This window comes from Gadus chalcogrammus, chromosome 12, assembly GCF_026213295.1.
Source record: "Gadus chalcogrammus isolate NIFS_2021 chromosome 12, NIFS_Gcha_1.0, whole genome shotgun sequence".
Taxonomy (NCBI): domain Eukaryota; kingdom Metazoa; phylum Chordata; class Actinopteri; order Gadiformes; family Gadidae; genus Gadus; species Gadus chalcogrammus.
In genome coordinates this window covers 6,303,401-6,323,490 of record NC_079423.1, presented here as the reverse complement: position 1 = coordinate 6,323,490, position 20,090 = coordinate 6,303,401, and the positions used below count along the sequence as shown (strand labels likewise).

Sequence of the window (20,090 nt, the reverse complement as noted above, 5' to 3'; positions counted from 1 at the left end):
CCTGCCGCCGCGGCAGGCCCTCGCTCAGCTCTCCCCTCAGGTCCGGGTCCGCAGGCTGGCCCGAGGTGAGCTCCTCCTCCAGCAACGTGGGGAATTCCTCCCCCCCAGAGGCACCGTCCCGGTCCATGCTCGCGCCCATGCCCTCCTCCTCGTCCTCACCACCACCGTCGTCCTGCGCCCCCGGTGCGCCACCATCCAGCTCGCCGCCGTCCCCCTCCGCCTCCACCGCCACCGGGCATATGCAGTCCCTCTCCCTCCTCCGGCACGTCAGACACTTTACCACCCCTGTGGCACACTCCCGGGCGTAGTGGCCCTGGCATCCGCAATTGTGGCAGGTGAAATCCGGGCACTCGCGCAGGATATGGCCAGGCTGCATACAGTTCCTACATACCTTCATCTGTCGGTCGTGGATAACTCTAAAGTATTCAACACCCGTGGCCGTGTTGAATCTAGTGGAATACGGCAAGGATTGCACGAGCTCATTAAATTTCACCCGTACAATCCTTGTTCCGTCCGCTATGTTGGTGCCCGGCCACATCCTCCTCTTAATGGACGAAATCGCCCGGACTCCCCACCCTCTTAGTCTCTCCAGGATTTCCTCGTCCGATATGTATGCTGGCAGGGTGAGAAAGGAAACCACCAGCTCGTCATTGCATAGTTCTCTGGCAATTATCCTTGTATTGTGTACCTTAAAGCCGTCCAGTAGACGGTCCTTCCCCCTCTCTCCACACACCGTCACCTCCAGCTTCCCGAGGGCCAGCACCCTACAAGCCCTTATCTCTCCGCACACAACCGCCATAGCCTTCATTAGTTCTCCAATGGGTATAACATCCCCGCACTGCTCCACGCAAACCGTGAGCCTCCTCTCATACTTGCGCTCTGTCTTTTTTAACCCGTCCGCTGTTTCTCCACCAGCCACCTGCTCTTGCCCGCCTCCAGCCGTCTTGCCGTTTCCATCTCCCCCGCTCCCTCCTTCTCTCCTTTCTCCTCCCGACTCCTCCGCAGCACTCCTTCCTCCTCGCAACCCGCCAACTTCTCCCTTTTTCATTCCGTCCTCCTCCACCTCACGTCCTGCACCATTCTCCGTCCCTCCAGCTCGCCGCCCGCCGGCCCTCATTTCACCCGGTGGCTTCGCCGAAGCTAAGCCCCGGATCGTTCTCGCCTCCACAGTAGCACAAGGAACAAAAAAACTGGAAAAATATATAAATATAAACTCAGGGCGATCCCCCAACAGTCTATGACTGCGGGGGACGAAAAAAAACACAAAATACCTAGGTTGTAAGACCAGATAGCAATACTCCAACAAAACTCTCTCCACCAGAACAAACAATTCACCATGCGGCTGTTCAAAAACACTACGTACTCCGACACTGTAGGGGGCGTCAGGGTGGTATGGCCGTAAGCAATTAGTGCAGGCGCAAAACCAGGTTTTATACAGTAGCACATAAGGAGTGAGAAAGCTGCTGAGGCTCGACGTTACACTCTTACAAAAACAATCATTAGTTAGATATAAACGGCAGTAATTGATTCAGTAGGACTCCTTATCCATGTAAACGATCATTGTGACATCTGAATTCATTAATTATCTGAAATACACTGCGTGTGCGTGTGATGTTAAATGTTTGAACCAAGGTTAACGGTTAAAGTGTCAGAGAATGGGTGGTGATTTTTTGACGTCCTCCCATGATCTGAAGTGAGCGTGCGTGTTTGTGTTGGTGAAAGTTTAAGAAATGTACAAGCTGTCGGTTCAGCTCTCTGGTGCTCCCTGCTGGCAGTATCACTATACTGTCCTCATGTTTCACAAAAATAGTTTTGAGAGACGTTGTCAGTTTTTGTATGTTGCTTAAATCCTCCAAAGCGGTTGGCAGTAAACATCAGGTCACGGTACTCCACGGAGTCAATGAGCTCGAGTTGAAAAAGAAAAAGCTTACAGCACCTGGTATTCCCAGGCGGTCTCCCATCCAAGTACTAACCAGGCCCGACCCTGCTTAGCTTCCGAGATCAGACGAGATCGGGCGTGTTCAGGGTGGTATGGCCGTAAGCAATTAGTGCAGGCGCAAAACCAGGTTTTATACAGTAGCACATAAGGAGTGAGAAAGCTGCTGAGGCTCGACGTTACACTCTTACAAAAACAATCATTAGTTAGATATAAACGGCAGTAATTGATTCAGTAGGACTCCTTATCCATGTAAACGATCATTGTGACATCTGAATTCATTAATTATCTGAAATACACTGCGTGTGCGTGTGATGTTAAATGTTTGAACCAAGGTTAACGGTTAAAGTGTCAGAGAATGGGTGGTGATTTTTTGACGTCCTCCCATGATCTGAAGTGAGCGTGCGTGTTTGTGTTGGTGAAAGTTTAAGAAATGTACAACTGTCGGTTCAGCTCTCTGGTGCTCCCTGCTGGCAGTATCACTATACTGTCCTCATGTTTCACAAAAATAGTTTTGAGAGACGTTGTCAGTTTTTGTATGTTGCTTAAATCCTCCAAAGCGGTTGGCAGTAAACATCAGGTCACGGTACGCCACGGTAGGCCACGGAGGCAATGAGCTCGAGTTGAAAAAGAAAAAGCTTACAGCACCTGGTATTCCCAGGCGGTCTCCCATCCAAGTACTAACCAGGCCCGACCCTGCTTAGCTTCCGAGATCAGACGAGATCGGGCGTGTTCAGGGTGGTATGGCCGTAAGCAATTAGTGCAGGCGCAAAACCAGGTTTTATACAGTAGCACATAAGGAGTGAGAAAGCTGCTGAGGCTTCGACGTTACACTTTTACAAAAACAATCATTAGTTAGATATAAACGGCAGTAATTGATTCAGTAGGACTCCTTATCCATGTAAACGATCATTGTGACATCTGAATTCATTAATTATCTGAAATACACTGCGTGTGCGTGTGATGTTAAATGTTTGAACCAAGGTTAACGGTTAAAGTGTCAGAGAATGGGTGGTGATTTTTTGACGTCCTCCCATGATCTGAAGTGAGCGTGCGTGTTTGTGTTGGTGAAAGTTTAAGAAATGTACAACTGTCGGTTCAGCTCTCTGGTGCTCCCTGCTGGCAGTATCACTATACTGTCCTCATGTTTCACAAAAATAGTTTTGAGAGACGTTGTCAGTTTTTGTATGTTGCTTAAATCCTCCAAAGCGGTTGGCAGTAAACATCAGGTCACGGTACGCCACGGTAGGCCACGGAGTCAATGAGCTCGAGTTGAAAAAGAAAATGCTTACAGCACCTGGTATTCCCAGGCGGTCTCCCATCCAAGTACTAACCAGGCCCGACCCTGCTTAGCTTCCGAGATCAGACGAGATCGGGCGTGTTCAGGGTGGTATGGCCGTAAGCAATTAGTGCAGGCGCAAAACCAGGTTTTATACAGTAGCACATAAGGAGTGAGAAAGCTGCTGAGGCTCGACGTTACACTTTTACAAAAACAATCATTAGTTAGATATAAACGGCAGTAATTGATTCAGTAGGACTCCTTATCCATGTAAACGATCATTGTGACATCTGAATTCATTAATTATCTGAAATACACTGCGTGTGCGTGTGATGTTAAATGTTTGAACCAAGGTTAACGGTTAAAGTGTCAGAGAATGGGTGGTGATTTTTTGACGTCCTCCCATGATCTGAAGTGAGCGTGCGTGTTTGTGTTGGTGAAAGTTTAAGAAATGTACAACTGTCGTTTCAGCTCTCTGGTGCTCCCTGCTGGCAGTATCACTATACTGTCCTCATGTTTCACAAAAATAGTTTTGAGAGACGTTGTCAGTTTTTGTATGTTGCTTAAATCCTCCAAAGCGGTTGGCAGTAAACATCAGGTCACGGTACGCCACGGTAGGCCACGGAGGCAATGAGCTCGAGTTGAAAAAGAAAAAGCTTACAGCACCTGGTATTCCCAGGCGGTCTCCCATCCAAGTACTAACCAGGCCCGACCCTGCTTAGCTTCCGAGATCAGACGAGATCGGGCGTGTTCAGGGTGGTATGGCCGTAAGCAATTAGTGCAGGCGCAAAACCAGGTTTTATACAGTAGCACATAAGGAGTGAGAAAGCTGCTGAGGCTTCGACGTTACACTTTTACAAAAACAATCATTAGTTAGATATAAACGGCAGTAATTGATTCAGTAGGACTCCTTATCCATGTAAACGATCATTGTGACATCTGAATTCATTAATTATCTGAAATACACTGCGTGTGCGTGTGATGTTAAATGTTTGAACCAAGGTTAACGGTTAAAGTGTCAGAGAATGGGTGGTGATTTTTTGACGTCCTCCCATGATCTGAAGTGAGCGTGCGTGTTTGTGTTGGTGAAAGTTTAAGAAATGTACAACTGTCGGTTCAGCTCTCTGGTGCTCCCTGCTGGCAGTATCACTATACTGTCCTCATGTTTCACAAAAATAGTTTTGAGAGACGTTGTCAGTTTTTGTATGTTGCTTAAATCCTCCAAAGCGGTTGGCAGTAAACATCAGGTCACGGTACGCCACGGAGTCAATGAGCTCGAGTTGAAAAAGAAAAAGCTTACAGCACCTGGTATTCCCAGGCGGTCTCCCATCCAAGTACTAACCAGGCCCGACCCTGCTTAGCTTCCGAGATCAGACGAGATCGGGCGTGTTCAGGGTGGTATGGCCGTAAGCAATTAGTGCAGGCGCAAAACCAGGTTTTATACAGTAGCACATAAGGAGTGAGAAAGCTGCTGAGGCTCGACGTTACACTCTTACAAAAACAATCATTAGTTAGATATAAACGGCAGTAATTGATTCAGTAGGACTCCTTATCCATGTAAACGATCATTGTGACATCTGAATTCATTAATTATCTGAAATACACTGCGTGTGCGTGTGATGTTAAATGTTTGAACCAAGGTTAACGGTTAAAGTGTCAGAGAATGGGTGGTGATTTTTTGACGTCCTCCCATGATCTGAAGTGAGCGTGCGTGTTTGTGTTGGTGAAAGTTTAAGAAATGTACAACTGTCGGTTCAGCTCTCTGGTGCTCCCTGCTGGCAGTATCACTATACTGTCCTCATGTTTCACAAAAATAGTTTTGAGAGACGTTGTCAGTTTTTGTATGTTGCTTAAATCCTCCAAAGCGGTTGGCAGTAAACATCAGGTCACGGTACGCCACGGTAGGCCACGGAGTCAATGAGCTCGAGTTGAAAAAGAAAAAGCTTACAGCACCTGGTATTCCCAGGCGGTCTCCCATCCAAGTACTAACCAGGCCCGACCCTGCTTAGCTTCCGAGATCAGACGAGATTCGGGCGTGTTCAGGGTGGTATGGCCGTAAGCAATTAGTGCAGGCGCAAAACCAGGTTTTATACAGTAGCACATAAGGAGTGAGAAAGCTGCTGAGGCTCGACGTTACACTTTTACAAAAACAATCATTAGTTAGATATAAACGGCAGTAATTGATTCAGTAGGACTCCTTATCCATGTAAACGATCATTGTGACATCTGAATTCATTAATTATCTGAAATACACTGCGTGTGCGTGTGATGTTAAATGTTTGAACCAAGGTTAACGGTTAAAGTGTCAGAGAATGGGTGGTGATTTTTGACGTCCTCCCATGATCTGAAGTGAGCGTGCGTGTTTGTGTTGGTGAAAGTTTAAGAAATGTACAACTGTCGGTTCAGCTCTCTGGTGCTCCCTGCTGGCAGTATCACTATACTGTCCTCATGTTTCACAAAAATAGTTTTGAGAGACGTTGTCAGTTTTTGTATGTTGCTTAAATCCTCCAAAGCGGTTGGCAGTAAACATCAGGTCACGGTACGCCACGGAGTCAATGAGCTCGAGTTGAAAAAGAAAAAGCTTACAGCACCTGGTATTCCCAGGCGGTCTCCCATCCAAGTACTAACCAGGCCCGACCCTGCATAGCTTCCGAGATCAAACGAGATCGGGCGTGTTCAGGGTGGTATGGCCGTAAGCAATTAGTGTAGGCGCAAAACCAGGTTTTATACAGTAGCACATAAGGAGTGAGAAAGCTGCTGAGGCTCGACGTTACACTTTTACAAAAACAATCATTAGTTAGATATAAACGGCAGTAATTGATTCAGTAGGACTCCTTATCCATGTAAACGATCATTGTGACATCTGAATTCATTAATTATCTGAAATACACTGCGTGTGCGTGTGATGTTAAATGTTTGAACCAAGGTTAACGGTTAAAGTGTCAGAGAATGGGTGGTGATTTTTTGAAGTCCTCCCATGATCTGAAGTGAGCGTGCGTGTTTGTGTTGGTGAAAGTTTAAGAAATGTACAACTGTCGGTTCAGCTCTCTGGTGCTCCCTGCTGGCAGTATCACTATACTGTCCTCATGTTTCACAAAAATAGTTTTGAGAGACGTTGTCAGTTTTTGTATGTTGCTTAAATCCTCCAAAGCGGTTGGCAGTAAACATCAGGTCACGGTACGCCACGGAGTCAATGAGCTCGAGTTGAAAAAGAAAAAGCTTACAGCACCTGGTATTCCCAGGCGGTCTCCCATCCAAGTACTAACCAGGCCCGACCCTGCTTAGCTTCCGAGATCAGACGAGATCGGGCGTGTTCAGGGTGGTATGGCCGTAAGCAATTAGTGCAGGCGCAAAACCAGGTTTTATACAGTAGCACATAAGGAGTGAGAAAGCTGCTGAGGCTCGACGTTACACTCTTACAAAAACAATCATTAGTTAGATATAAACGGCAGTAATTGATTCAGTAGGACTCCTTATCCATGTAAACGATCATTGTGACATCTGAATTCATTAATTATCTGAAATACACTGCGTGTGCGTGTGATGTTAAATGTTTGAACCAAGGTTAACGGTTAAAGTGTCAGAGAATGGGTGGTGATTTTTTGACGTCCTCCCATGATCTGAAGTGAGCGTGCGTGTTTGTGTTGGTGAAAGTTTAAGAAATGTACAACTGTCGGTTCAGCTCTCTGGTGCTCCCTGCTGGCAGTATCACTATACTGTCCTCATGTTTCACAAAAATAGTTTTGAGAGACGTTGTCAGTTTTTGTATGTTGCTTAAATCCTCCAAAGCGGTTGGCAGTAAACATCAGGTCACGGTACGCCACGGTAGGCCACGGAGGCAATGAGCTCGAGTTGAAAAAGAAAAAGCTTCCAGCACCTGGTATTCCCAGGCGGTCTCCCATCCAAGTACTAACCAGGCCCGACCCTGCTTAGCTTCCGAGATCAGACGAGATCGGGCGTGTTCAGGGTGGTATGGCCGTAAGCAATTATTGCAGGCGCAAAACCAGGTTTTATACAGTAGCACATAAGGAGTGAGAAAGCTGCTGAGGCTTGACGTTACACTTTTACAAAAACAATCATTAGTTAGATATAAACGGCAGTAATTGATTCAGTAGGACTCCTTATCCATGTAAACGATCATTGTGACATCTGAATTCATTAATTATCTGAAATACACTGCGTGAGCGTGTGATGTTAAATGTTTGAACCAAGGTTAACGGTTAAAGTGTCAGAGAATGGGTGGTGATTTTTTGACGTCCTCCCATGATCTGAAGTGAGCGTGCGTGTTTGTGTTGTGTGACGACCCTGGTGAGTCTTTGACTCCACCCTTGCGTTGACTCCACCCTGGCTGTTTGGTTTGCCTGTTCTCTCTCTCTCTCTTAATAGGTGATGCAGTTCAGGTGTGCCTGTGTTGGCAGCAGGTTAAAAGCCTGCTTTCACAACAGTCAAGAGGCTCCTTCCTCCCGGCGTGTTGGTTTTCGTTGTCCTTTGTTTTGTTACACACAGACTGACTTTTGCATGACACTTTGGGTTACTTTACATTGAACTGATTTACACCACACTTCTTTATTTTTATTCTAGTTAATTATATACTAAATTATCTTCTTACTATAATAAACTCTTTTATTATTGTAAAACGGCGTGGTCTCCCCCATTTCATGTTGCATGCTAGAGCCAGCATGTGACATATGGGGGCTCGTCCAGGATCAATTTTCCAAAATTTGGTAAGGTAACTTAATTGAAAGTATGCTTTGTTTTGACTTGGCTGTATAGTTGAATTGGCTTTTGGATTGTACTGACGGGAATAACTTGCCTGTGCAGTCAAATTATCGGAAAATGGGGAGACACACGCCAAGTTTGTAGTTGGTAAATGATAATTTAGTGTTTTGGTGTTCATTGAGATTTCGTTGTTAATTTGGTTTGATAGTGGTTTGCTTTGGTTGATTTGCCGAGGAGGAGGAGTGCCATTTGGGAGGCTACCTGCGGTTGCTGACGGTTGCGTTGCAGGTAGGCAAATTGGGTGCAGGTGTAGTGGTAATTGTGGGGGGGTGGTAGGTTAGATTCTACCGGAGCACACGTGAACCCTCGCTAGGAATAGAGCGCTTACCGCTGTTTGTTGTTTTGTTTTTTTATTTTTGTGTTTGTTATTTTTGGTGTGTCGAACGCGCTGGGGTTGCTTGCAACTCAATTGCATGAGGGCACACTGAAGACCAGCTAGGAAAGAGTTAGGGCCGTGGTCTGAAGTTAGATGCGGGGCTGCTCTAGTCTGGGGGGGAAAGGGGTTGGTACACCTGTATTCAGTTGCCGGCTGCGCTATACACTGTCGCGTAATAGCCGTTAGCTTATTGGTCTCCCAACATTGGAAAATAATTGTCAAAATATCCATCCGAGCGCTTGTTAGTCAACATTCCTAGAGTAAAATGGATTTGGATAAGTTTTATGCGTCTCCATCTGAGTCACTGTTTGATAAGTTCACAAAGGAACAGTTAAGGAAAGTGGCTGAACATTATCAATTGACTGATCTGCCGAGAGATCTTAAAAAAGAGGTCCTAAAAAATCGGGTTAGATCTGTGTAAATAGAGAGATCCATTATGGAGGTAATTCCCAGTGGGACAAATCCAAATGGCTCAGATGAAGTGTTCATTTCTGATAAAAATGTGGTTAGTTTTGAGCAACAGATGCAGCTTTTACAATTACAGATGGAGCAAAAGCGGTTTGAGGCAGCAGAACGTGAACATCAACGTGAGAAAGATCGCGAATTGGAACTAAAACGTCTTGAAAGTGTTTTAGAACAGAAGCGTTTAGATATAGAACTAGAAATGGAAAAAATGAAACGACAGGAAAGACAGGAAGAAAGGGAAAGTGAGCTGCAGAGAGAAAAGTTAAGATTGGTGGCAGAGGGAAAGATGCGGGATAGGCCTACTGTAAATGAGGATTCTGGTTCTGGCATAGGGGGAAACATCTCAAGTATGATAAAGTTTTTACCCAAATTTAATGACCGAGACCCTGACATTTTTTTCTCTCTATTTGAGGGCATGGCGGAAGAGCGAAATTGGAGTGATTCGGAGCGCACCTTGCTTCTCCAAACAGTTCTTTCGGGGCGAGCTCAGGACGCCTACGTTGCGTTATCAGTGACCGAGCGAAAATCATACGAGTCTGTTAAAAACGCTGTGTTGAGGGTTTATGAACAAGTGCCGGAGTTTTACAGGCAGCGATTTAGAAACTGGAGGAAAGCTGACAGACAAACATACTCTGAGGTTGCCCGAGATCTGGTTAGTTATTTTGTTCGCTGGTGCTCCGCTGTTAATGTAGAAACATTTGAACAATTAGGTGAGTTGGTAGTCTTGGAGCAGTTCAAGAACATTGTCCCAGAACATCTTGCTATTTTTATCAATGACCACAAGGTTAAAACGGCCGCAGAGGCTGCCATTCTCTCGGACGAATATGCGTTGACTCATAAGGGGAAAAGTAAGGACTATGTCCAGAACAGGCATGTTAATCACGCTCGAGATGACCGGACAGATGGGTACAATAGTGGGCCTGCGGCTAAACAAGATTTCTCAAATCGAAATCAAACTGACCCTGAGAAGTGTAATTATTGCCTGGAACATGGTCACTGGAAAATAAATTGTCCGTCGCTTCTGAGTAAAAATAGAAGTAAGTCCAACTTCAGCAAACCGAACTTCGCGAAGGGGCAGGGCTGCGCGGCACCTGTCCACCAGGTTAACCGTAAGATTTCTCAGGTGAACAGAGACCAACCAGAGGGCACGGCTTCTGAAGGAGGTAAAGGCTGTGAGGGGCCTGGCCATCCCGTAGAAGGCCCGTGTTTCCCGGACTCTGCTGTGGGGGACGTGGGTGAAGGCTATGACCCATTTATTACGGATGGTTTTATTTCGTTTGTGGGTAGCTTGGATAAAAAGCCAGTAAAGATTCTGCGAGATACGGGTGCTACCGAAACATTTGTGTTAGAGTCCGTCTTGCCATTCTCGGCTCAGACAAGCACTGGGATGGTTGTCCTAATTAGAGGAATGGGAATGCATACCATGTCTGTTCCCCTCCACAAGATCGAACTTAGTTCTGAGCTTGTGCAGGGTGAAGTAATTGTAGGCGTGCGCCCTGCGTTGCCTGTACCAGGAGTGCATGTCATTTTGGGGAACGTATTGGCAAGAGATCGTGTCTGGCCGAGTGGGCCAGCATTACCGGTAGTGACAGCCGCACCGACCAGGTCTGTTGAACAAGACGAGTGCGCTGCAGAATTTCCGGAAGTGTTCACTGCTTGCGCGGTGACACGGGCAAACAGTCGTGCACAGGCCGTGGATGGTTCAAGTGCAAATAAACGTGGGGGTCCACAGATACCAAATTTGCCATCAGCTTTAGATCGTGATGAGTTTATTCGGGCTCAGGAAGAGGATGATGGGTTAACAGAATTACGGGATGGGGTTTTGACAGGGGAAAAGCTGGAAAGCGCAGACAGCGGATATTTTAAGCATGATGGGTTGCTTGTGCGTAAATTTGTGTCTTTTAAGGAGGATCTAATTGAAACTTTATTGCAAATTGTTGTGCCAATGAAGTACAGGGAGCAAGTGTTGCAAACAGCACATGGGGAGGGGGCTGGGCACTTCGGGGTGAGTAAGACGTATGATCGGCTACTACAGCATTTCTATTGGCCTCGATTGAAGCGTGACGTGGCAGCTTTTGTCAAAACATGTCATACTTGTCAAATAGTTGGTAAGCCAAATCAGTATCAAGCCAGCGCCCCTACATCCAATTCCTGCAGTGGGTCAGCCATTCGAATGTCTATTGATAGATTGTGTTGGTCCACTGCCTCCATCGAAGTCTGGTTCAATGCATTTGTTAACCGTAATGTGTCAAACGACGAGATATCCGGCGGCTTTTCCGATGAGGAGTATTAATACGAAGTCCATTGTTAAAGCTCTTTCTCAATTTATTTCAGTATTTGGTATTCCTCAAGTAATCCAATCGGATCGTGGCAGCAATTTCACCTCGAAAATGTTTGCAGAGGTTTTGACACAGCTTCGAGTGAAGCATAAAACGAGTAGCGCATACCATCCTCAAAGTCAAGGTGCTCTCGAGCGATTTCACTCGACCTTAAAGTCTTTGCTGCGCACATATTGTTCAGAGCTACAGCGAGATTGGGAGGAAGGCCTCCCGTGGTTGCTGTTAGCAGCATGGGAAGTGTCACAGGACAGTTTGGGTTTTAGCCCAAATGAATTGGTCTTTGCACACAAGGTTCGCGGTCCATTGTCCGTGTTAAAGGATGGCTTGCAGGGGGCAGCTCCACCGGTTAATCTTATTGATTACGTGCATGGGTTCCGTCGCAGGTTATTTTTGGCCGGGCGGTGCGCAAAGAAAAACATGGCTAAAGCTCAGACTCGCATGAAGGAGATTTTTGATCGACACGCAGAGAGTAGACTGTTTAGTCCGGGGGATCAGGTATTGGCGTTGTTACCAATCCCTGGCTCACCGTTTCGTGCAAAATTTTCTGGCCCGTATGATATTGTTCGCCAAGTCACGGAACAAGACTATGTAATAGCAACATCAAATCGTAGGAAGTCTTCTCAACTTTGTCACGTCAATTTGTTAAAACCATATTATTCTCCATCATCCAGGAGTGACGTGACTGTGGATAACGTGGGGTCTGCTGTGCTGGCAGTAGGGGGTGCAGTGTCGTCTTCTCCTATGGTGGCAGCTGATGGGGAGGATGAAGGTGCCCCTGATGACTGTGTGTTATTGCCACGACTAAAAAATTCCGAAATGTTAAACAATCTTGATGGCCTGTTGGGCCATATGTCTGAGAAGCAGAGGGAGGAGCTAAAATCATTGATTTTATCTTTTTCGTCTTTATTTTCCGATGTTCCAACATGCACCAATGTGATGGAGCACGACATAGACATTGGGGATGCTGCGCCGATTAGGCAGCGTTTCTACCGCGTCCCACCAGCCAAACAGAAACTTCTGGAGACGGAGGTCCAGTATTTGATCGATAATGGGCTGGCAAAACCGTCGTACTCCAGTTGGGCGTCACCGTGCTTGTTGGTAGCAAAACCCGACAACACCTTTAGATTCTGCACTGATTACCGCAAGGTCAATACGGTAACTAAGCCTGACTCCTTTCCACTTCCTCGGTTAGAAGACTGTATAGACCGTGTGGGGGCTGCGAAGTACGTTACAAAACTAGATCTTCTTAAAGGGTATTATCAGATCCCACTAACCGCGCGCGCACAGGAGGTATCTGCTTTTGTCACTCCGTCTGGCTTATACACATATAATGTGATGAGTTTTGGGTTGCGTAATGCGCCCTCTAGTTTCCAGCGTCTTATGAATTATGTAACGTCTGGGCTGGAGGGGTGTGCAGTTTATCTGGACGATGTCGTGACAGTGGGTGATACCTGGGCCTTACATTTGTCAAGATTGGCGGCGTTGTTTGAGAGGCTCCAGGCAGCTAACTTAACGGTCAATTTAGCTAAATGTGAATTTGCGAAGGCTACAGTGACCTATCTGGGGAAGGTGGTAGGACAAGGAGAGATACGGCCAGTGCGGGCCAAGGTAATGGCAATAGACAATTTTCCACCGCCTGTAACAAAAAAGGAGTTGATGCGCTTTTTAGGCATGATGGGATATTATCGAAGTTTCTGTTTTAATTTTTCGACAGTGGTTGCACCCCTCACAAATTTGTTAAAAGGGAAAGCTCAGTTCGTCTGGACTGATGAGTGCCAAGGGGCTTTTGATAATGTAAAATTGTTGCTTAGCACTGCACCGGTCCTGGCGGCTCCCCAGCTTGACCGTCCATTTAAAATCCAGGTGGATGCCAGCCAGGTCGGGGCTGGCGCAGTGCTTTTACAAACAGATGATCAGGAAGTCGATCGTCCAGTGTCTTATTTTTCAAGAAAATTCAATCAACATCAGTTGAATTACTCAACGATTGAAAAAGAGGCGCTGGCCCTTGTGTGGGCTCTGCAGCACTTCAATGTGTATGTAGGGGGAGGGGTGGTTCCTGTGGTTGTCTTTTCGGATCACAATCCATTGACTTTTCTGCACCAATTACAGAATCCAAATCAGCGCCTGATGCGTTGGGCGTTGTTTTTACAACCCTACGATCTACAAATTCGCCACATTAAAGGCGTGGACAATGTAATGGCAGATGCTTTGTCTCGCGCTCCGGATGGGGTGCGATAAGTGATTATGTGCATACCTTCACTAATTTCTCTCCTCTCTTGTCTCTATGCCCCTGTCCCTTTTAGATTACTTTTTCAGGGCCCGGAATTGCTGTGGGTCAGGAGGTTGGGTGACTGATTGTGCGTGAGGAGTGGTGAGAGTGTGTGTATGGGGGGGGGGGGTTCTAGTTGATCCGGTAGCAGTGTTGATGTAACTGGTGTTGGTTGAGGGGAAGGGTAGTGCTGATGTGGTTGGGTTTTGTTTTTTTGAATACCATAAGTGCAGAATCCCACTTAGGTGGGCTTCTGTCTTAAGGGGGGGGATGTGACGACCCTGGTGAGTCTTTGACTCCACCCTTGCGTTGACTCCACCCTGGCTGTTTGGTTTGCCTGTTCTCTCTCTCTCTCTTAATAGGTGATGCAGTTCAGGTGTGCCTGTGTTGGCAGCAGGTTAAAAGCCTGCTTTCACAACAGTCAAGAGGCTCCTTCCTCCCGGCGTGTTGGTTTTCGTTGTCCTTTGTTTTGTTACACACAGACTGACTTTTGCATGACACTTTGGGTTACTTTACATTGAACTGATTTACACCACACTTCTTTATCTTTATTCTAGTTAATTATATACTAAATTATCTTCTTACTATAATAAACTCTTTTATTATTGTAAAACGGCGTGGTCTCCCCCATTTCATGTTGCATGCTAGAGCCAGCATGTGACAGTTGGTGAAAGTTTAAGAAATGTACAACTGTCGTTTCAGCTCTCTGGTGCTCCCTGCTGGCAGTATCACTATACTGTCCTCATGTTTCACAAAAATAGTTTTGAGAGACGTTGTCAGTCTTTGTATGTTGCTTAAATCCTCCAAAGCGGTTGGCAGTAAACATCAGGTCACGGTAGGTCACGGTAGGCCACGGAGGCAATGAGCTCGAGTTGAAAAAGGAAACTCTTACAGCACCTGGTATTCCCAGGCGGTCTCCCATCCAAGTACTAACCAGGCCCGACCTTGCTTAGCTTCCGAGATCAGACGAGATCGGGCGTGTTTTTTTTTTCTTTTTTATTATCAAAATTAGATTCAATTTTATACAATTACACATTCATTTATACGTATATCAAATAAAAGTAAATGAAAAACAGTCCCACAAATTAAACCACCCTCAGAAACCGCACAAACAATTAACTAAGCACACTTTCTCTTTTAAATTAAAATAAGAACAACACAGCAAAAGCAGTATCTTTTCCCGAATACACTTACCCTCGAAATTAAACCGCCCCTCAATCCCAAAGCACAAACCGAATAGCCAAACACAGATTATTTTAACCTCGACCATTTACCCACAAAATTAAACCACCCCTCATTCGAAAAAACCACACAAAACCAAAATCCCACAAAAAACCCCCCACTCTCCCACCTCCAAAAATAAGCCACCCCCTTTAAACCATCCAAATCAACCCCAAACGGTGCCCTGCTCAGTCATCCATACAATTCCATTCTCATTCACACCACATACTCCCGCGCTCTCTACAAACATACTCACAAACAAAGCCTCGTCCACAACATACAGCATTCGTAAGTGTCTTTTCCATTCATTCACAAACAGCCTCCATGCATCCAACTTTCTCCTTTCATACAGCGCAAAATCGCGTCTGTTAAAAATTGCCCTCCTTGCGAATCCAAAGATCATATTGATCATTTTCCAATTTCTATATTTCCTACTCACTCCCAAGAGTACAGACAATTCCCACCCCCGTTCCACCCAGCAGTCTCCCACACTGCACCCTCCCAGCAGCCCCTTGATTTTTCCCCAGAACTCCACTAGCTCGCAACTCTTTCCAATATGGCATTTCTTTTATATTCAGTTCTCATAACGTTCGCACAATAACCTTCATCAAAAAAATTAACAATTCTTATTCTTCTTCCCACTCCCCTCCGTTTTTTGCTTTGCGGACAGCCTTTTTTTCGCCTCCCTTAGCTCCTCCATGTCCATATCACTCCCCGAGCTCCCCTCCCTCACAGTATTATCAACAAAATCCCCACTCTCACCCACCTCATCATTGCCCCAAGTCATATTAAGTACAGTTTTCCCCGTCCCATCCCCAAACATTCTTACCCCTTCCCGTCTTTCACCTCTGCCTCTCACGCTCCTGTCTCCCTGCCGCCGCGGCAGGCCCTCGCTCCGCTCTCCCCTCAGGTCCGCAGGCTGGCCCGGGGTGAGCTCCTCCTCCAGCAACGTGGGGAATTCCTCCCCCCCAGAGACACCGTCCCGGTCCATGCTCGCGCCCATGCCCTCCTCCTCGTCCTCACCACCACCGTCATCCGGCGCCCCCGGTTCGTCACCATCCAGCTCGCCGCCGTCCTCCTCCGCCTCCTTCTCCACCGGGCATATACAGTCTCTCTCTCTCCTCCGGCATGTCAGACACTTTGCCACCCCAGTGGCACACTCCCGAGCGTAGTGGCCCTGGCATCCACAATTATGGCAGGTAAAATCCGGGCATTCACGCAGGATGTGGCCCGGCTGCATACAGCTCCTGCAAACCTTCATCTGGCGGTCGTGGATTACTCTAAAGTATTCAACACCCGTTGCGGTATTGAATTTAGTGGAATATGGCAAGGATTGCACGAGCTCATTAAATTTGACCCGTACAATCCTTGTACCATCGGCAATATTGGTGCCCGGCCACATCCTCCTCTTGTTGGACGAAAGCGCCCGGACTCCCCACCCACTTAGTTTATCCAGGATTTCCGCATCAGAAATGTATGCTGGCAGGGTAAGAAAGGAAACCACCAGCTCGTCATTACATAGTTCTCTGGCAATAATCCTAGTGTTGTGTATTTTAAACCCATCGAGCAGACGGTCCTTCCCCCTCTCTCCGCACACCGTCACCTCCAGCTTCCCGAGGGCCAGCACCCTACAGGCCCTGATTTCTCCGCACACGACCGCCATAGCCTTCATTAATTCTCCTATGGGTATAACGTCCCCGCACTGCTCCACGCAAACCGTGAGCCTCCTCTTATACATGCGCTCTACCTTCTTAATCCCGTCCACTGTTTCTCCACCAGCCACCTGCTCTTGCCCGCCTCCAGCCGCCTTGCCGTTCCCATCTCCCCCGCTCTCTCCTTCTCTCCTTTCTCCTCCCGACTCCTCCGCAACACTCCTTCCTCCTCGCAACCCGCCAACTTTTCCGTCCTCCTCCACCTCAAGTCCTGCTCCATTCACCGTCCCTCCAGCTCGCTGCCCGGCGGCACTCATTTCGCCCGGTGGCTTCGCCGAAGCTAGGCCCCGGATCATTCTCGCCTCCACCGTTGCAAACAAACAAAAACAATCATTAGTTAGATATAAACGGCAGTAATTGATTCAGTAGAACTCCTTATCCATGTAAACGATCATTGTGACATCTGAATTCATTAATTATCTGAAATACACTGCGTGTGCGTGTGATGTTAAATGTTTGAACCAAGGTTAACGGTTAAAGTGTCAGAGAATGGGTGGTGATTTTTTGACGTCCTCCCATGATCTGAAGTGAGCGTGCGTGTTTGTGTTGGTGAAAGTTTAAGAAATGTACAACTGTCGGTTCAGCTCTCTGGTGCTCCCTGCTGGCAGTATCACTATACTGTCCTCATGTTTCACAAAAACAGTTTTGAGAGACGTTGTCAGTTTTTGTATGTTGCTTAAATCCTCCAAAGCGGTTGGCATTAAACATCAGGTCACGGTAGGTCACGGTAGGCCACGGAGGCAATGAGCTCGAGTTGAAAAAGGAAATTCTTACAGCACCTGGTATTCCTAGGCGGTCTCCCATCCAAGTACTAACCAGGCCCGACCCTGCTTAGCTTCCAAGATCAGACGAGATCGGGCGTGTTCAGGGTGGTATGGCCGTAAGCAATTAGTGCAGGCGCAAAACCAGGTTTTATACAGTAGCACATAAGGAGTGAGAAAGCTGCTGAGGCTCGACGTTACACTTTTAAAAAAACAATCATTAGTTAGATATAAACGGCAGTAATTGATTCAGTAGGACTCCTTATCCATGTAAACGATCATTGTGACATCTGAATTCATTAATTATCTGAAATACACTGCGTGTGCGTGTGATGTTAAATGTTTGAACCAAGGTTAACGGTTAAAGTGTCAGAGAATGGGTGGTGATTTTTTGACGTCCTCCCATGATCTGAAGTGAGCGTGCGTGTTTGTGTTGGTGAAAGTTTAAGAAATGTACAACTGTCGGTTCAGCTCTCTGGTGCTCCCTGCTGGCAGTATCACTATACTGTCCTCATGTTTCACAAAAATAGTTTTGAGAGACGTTGTCAGTTTTTGTATGTTGCTTAAATCCTCCAAAGCGGTTGGCAGTAAACATCAGGTCACGGTACGCCACGGAGTCAATGAGCTCGAGTTGAAAAAGAAAAAGCTTACAGCACCTGGTATTCCCAGGCGGTCTCCCATCCAAGTACTAACCAGGCCCGACCCTGCTTAGCTTCCGAGATCAGACGAGATCGGGCGTGTTCAGGGTGGTATGGCCGTAAGCAATTAGTGCAGGCGCAAAACCAGGTTTTATACAGTAGCACATAAGGAGTGAGAAAGCTGCAGAGGCTCGACGTTACACTTTTACAAAAACAATCATTAGTTAGATATAAACGGCAGTAATTGATTCAGTAGAACTCCTTATCCATGTAAACGATCATTGTGACATCTGAATTCATTAATTATCTGAAATACACTGCGTGTGCGTGTGATGTTAAATGTTTGAACCAAGGTTAACGGTTAAAGTGTCAGAGAATGGGTGGTGATTTTTTGACGTCCTCCCATGATCTGAAGTGAGCGTGCGTGTTTGTGTTGGTGAAAGTTTAAGAAATGTACAACTGTCGGTTCAGCTCTCTGGTGCTCCCTGCTGGCAGTATCACTATACTGTCCTCATGTTTCACAAAAACAGTTTTGAGAGACGTTGTCAGTTTTTGTATGTTGCTTAAATCCTCCAAAGCGGTTGGCAGTAAACATCAGGTCACGGTAGTTCACGGTAGGCCACGGAGGCAATGAGCTCGAGTTGAAAAAGGAAAAGCTTACAGCACCTGGTATTCCCAGGCGGTCTCCCATCCTAGTACTAACCAGGCCCGACCCTGCTTAGCTTCCGAGATCAGACGAGATCGGGCGTGTTCAGGGTGGTATGGCCGTAAGCAATTAGTGCAGGCGCAAAACCAGGTTTTATACAGTAGCACATAAGGAGTGAGAAAGCTGCTGAGGCTCGACGTTACACTTTTACAAAAACAATCATTAGTTAGATATAAACGGCAGTAATTGATTCAGTAGGACTCCTTGGCCCCGTTTCCCGAAAGCGTCGTTAGCCTAAGTGGATCGTGAAGTGCGTCGAAAGGGCATCGTAGAGTTTTCACCGCGTTTCCCGAAAGCATCGTGGGGAACGAACGTCTTGAAAACGCTCGTAGCTAACGAGTACTCCAGGGGTGCTCGTAGGTACTCGTAGGACGCTAAGAGCATCGTCAGCTATAGCCTCAGTGGCGACACCATCGGACATTCCGTCTATTGGATGCGTTTTATTAAAACGCATTGCGCCTTTATGTTCTTAGTTTGGTAATTAATAAAGATTATTAATTAATTTATAAATAAAGATGTTCAAATGGCCAAAATAAAACGGGACAGTCCAGAAAATGTTTGCGCAGGCAGGGCACTCAAAATGTGTGAGAGACAGTGGGGGGATTTGTGCAGACTGACATAGGCTACTCATAAAACGTAGCATAAAATAATGTAAAAAATAAATTAAATTAAACAAATTAAAACAAATAAAAAATAACGAAATAAAAGAAATTTAAAAAAATAAGAAAATAAAGAAATACAATTTTTTATAAAAAACAAGCAAAGGAGCAGGCAAAAGGCTGGGATATGGTGGGGATTGGTCACGTTGACGGGAATGTTTAGTGACATGAGGGAGGGTGGAGGGGGTTAAAAAAAAGTCTCAATCACTATTCGACGCGCATGAAAACCAGCCGCGTAGCTATGAGGGAGGCCGTCCTCACACCGATCTTCCTCATCGTCATCGTCCTCAACGTCCTCCGGTTCAAGCAATGCCACCCCAGCCTTAGCTGCAATGTTGTGCAACATAGCCGTCACACATATCACGGCGCATGACTTGCTCGGAGAAAACTGGAGCCCTCCGCCTGACTTGTGAAGGCATCTAAAGCGCCACTTCCACCTCCCGATCGTGCGCTCAACGATGCACCGGGCCAGACGGTGGGCTTCGTTGTATTCCTCATCATGGACGTCTCCCGGGTTATTCACAGGTGTGAAGAGGAATTATTTAAGGGGGGAAAATGCCGTGAAACGCACAGTGCATTCAGGATTAGGACTGATATATGTCGGTTTAAGCCTAATCAATTGTGTTTTAATGTCTTTAGCATTCATATAATTGCAGTCTATTTTTTTCGTAGGATACTCTGCTGTTGTCCTTGATGGGGATATATTTTAACCCTTTTTAACACAATTTTCCTGCGACATTCCTGCGTCTCCCCCTCCTACGGAGCCCATTTCAGCACCGTGTCAGTAGACAGTTACAATCCTACGACGTCGTGAGTGCAGCGAATGCGCGTTCACGTTAAGAGGAGTTTCGGGAAACGCTCCAAAGAAATTGACGATGGATCGCAAGATCCATCGTGAGAATGATCGTACGAGCGTGGATCCATCGTTATCGGGAAACGGGGCCCAGATC

General features: G+C 46.5%; 12 non-coding genes across 12 annotated transcripts; all 12 read right to left on the bottom strand.

Annotated features, from left to right (window-relative positions):
- Positions 1–1,924: 1,924 nt before the first annotated feature.
- Positions 1,925–2,043, bottom strand: LOC130399541 (5S ribosomal RNA). Its single transcript, XR_008902047.1, has one exon. It is a non-coding gene; the product is annotated as a 5S ribosomal RNA (ribosomal RNA).
- A 529-nt stretch (positions 2,044–2,572) lies between these two features.
- On the bottom strand, positions 2,573–2,691 carry LOC130399529 (5S ribosomal RNA). Its single transcript, XR_008902035.1, has one exon. It is a non-coding gene; the product is annotated as a 5S ribosomal RNA (ribosomal RNA).
- Positions 2,692–3,221: 530 nt separating this feature from the next.
- Positions 3,222–3,340, bottom strand: LOC130399539 (5S ribosomal RNA). The gene has a single exon (XR_008902045.1). It is a non-coding gene; the product is annotated as a 5S ribosomal RNA (ribosomal RNA).
- A 529-nt stretch (positions 3,341–3,869) lies between these two features.
- LOC130399518 (5S ribosomal RNA) lies at positions 3,870–3,988 on the bottom strand. Its single transcript, XR_008902024.1, has one exon. It is a non-coding gene; the product is annotated as a 5S ribosomal RNA (ribosomal RNA).
- A 520-nt stretch (positions 3,989–4,508) lies between these two features.
- LOC130399506 (5S ribosomal RNA) lies at positions 4,509–4,627 on the bottom strand. The gene has a single exon (XR_008902013.1). It is a non-coding gene; the product is annotated as a 5S ribosomal RNA (ribosomal RNA).
- Positions 4,628–5,156: 529 nt separating this feature from the next.
- LOC130400941 (5S ribosomal RNA) lies at positions 5,157–5,276 on the bottom strand. The gene has a single exon (XR_008903408.1). It is a non-coding gene; the product is annotated as a 5S ribosomal RNA (ribosomal RNA).
- A 518-nt stretch (positions 5,277–5,794) lies between these two features.
- LOC130401002 (5S ribosomal RNA) lies at positions 5,795–5,913 on the bottom strand. Its single transcript, XR_008903466.1, has one exon. It is a non-coding gene; the product is annotated as a 5S ribosomal RNA (ribosomal RNA).
- A 519-nt stretch (positions 5,914–6,432) lies between these two features.
- Positions 6,433–6,551, bottom strand: LOC130399494 (5S ribosomal RNA). Its single transcript, XR_008902002.1, has one exon. It is a non-coding gene; the product is annotated as a 5S ribosomal RNA (ribosomal RNA).
- Positions 6,552–7,080: 529 nt separating this feature from the next.
- On the bottom strand, positions 7,081–7,199 carry LOC130400657 (5S ribosomal RNA). The gene has a single exon (XR_008903135.1). It is a non-coding gene; the product is annotated as a 5S ribosomal RNA (ribosomal RNA).
- A 9,944-nt stretch (positions 7,200–17,143) lies between these two features.
- LOC130394827 (5S ribosomal RNA) lies at positions 17,144–17,262 on the bottom strand. The gene has a single exon (XR_008897947.1). It is a non-coding gene; the product is annotated as a 5S ribosomal RNA (ribosomal RNA).
- A 519-nt stretch (positions 17,263–17,781) lies between these two features.
- LOC130399482 (5S ribosomal RNA) lies at positions 17,782–17,900 on the bottom strand. Its single transcript, XR_008901991.1, has one exon. It is a non-coding gene; the product is annotated as a 5S ribosomal RNA (ribosomal RNA).
- Positions 17,901–18,429: 529 nt separating this feature from the next.
- Positions 18,430–18,548, bottom strand: LOC130396350 (5S ribosomal RNA). Its single transcript, XR_008898998.1, has one exon. It is a non-coding gene; the product is annotated as a 5S ribosomal RNA (ribosomal RNA).
- Between the last annotated feature and the right edge of the window lie 1,542 nt (positions 18,549–20,090).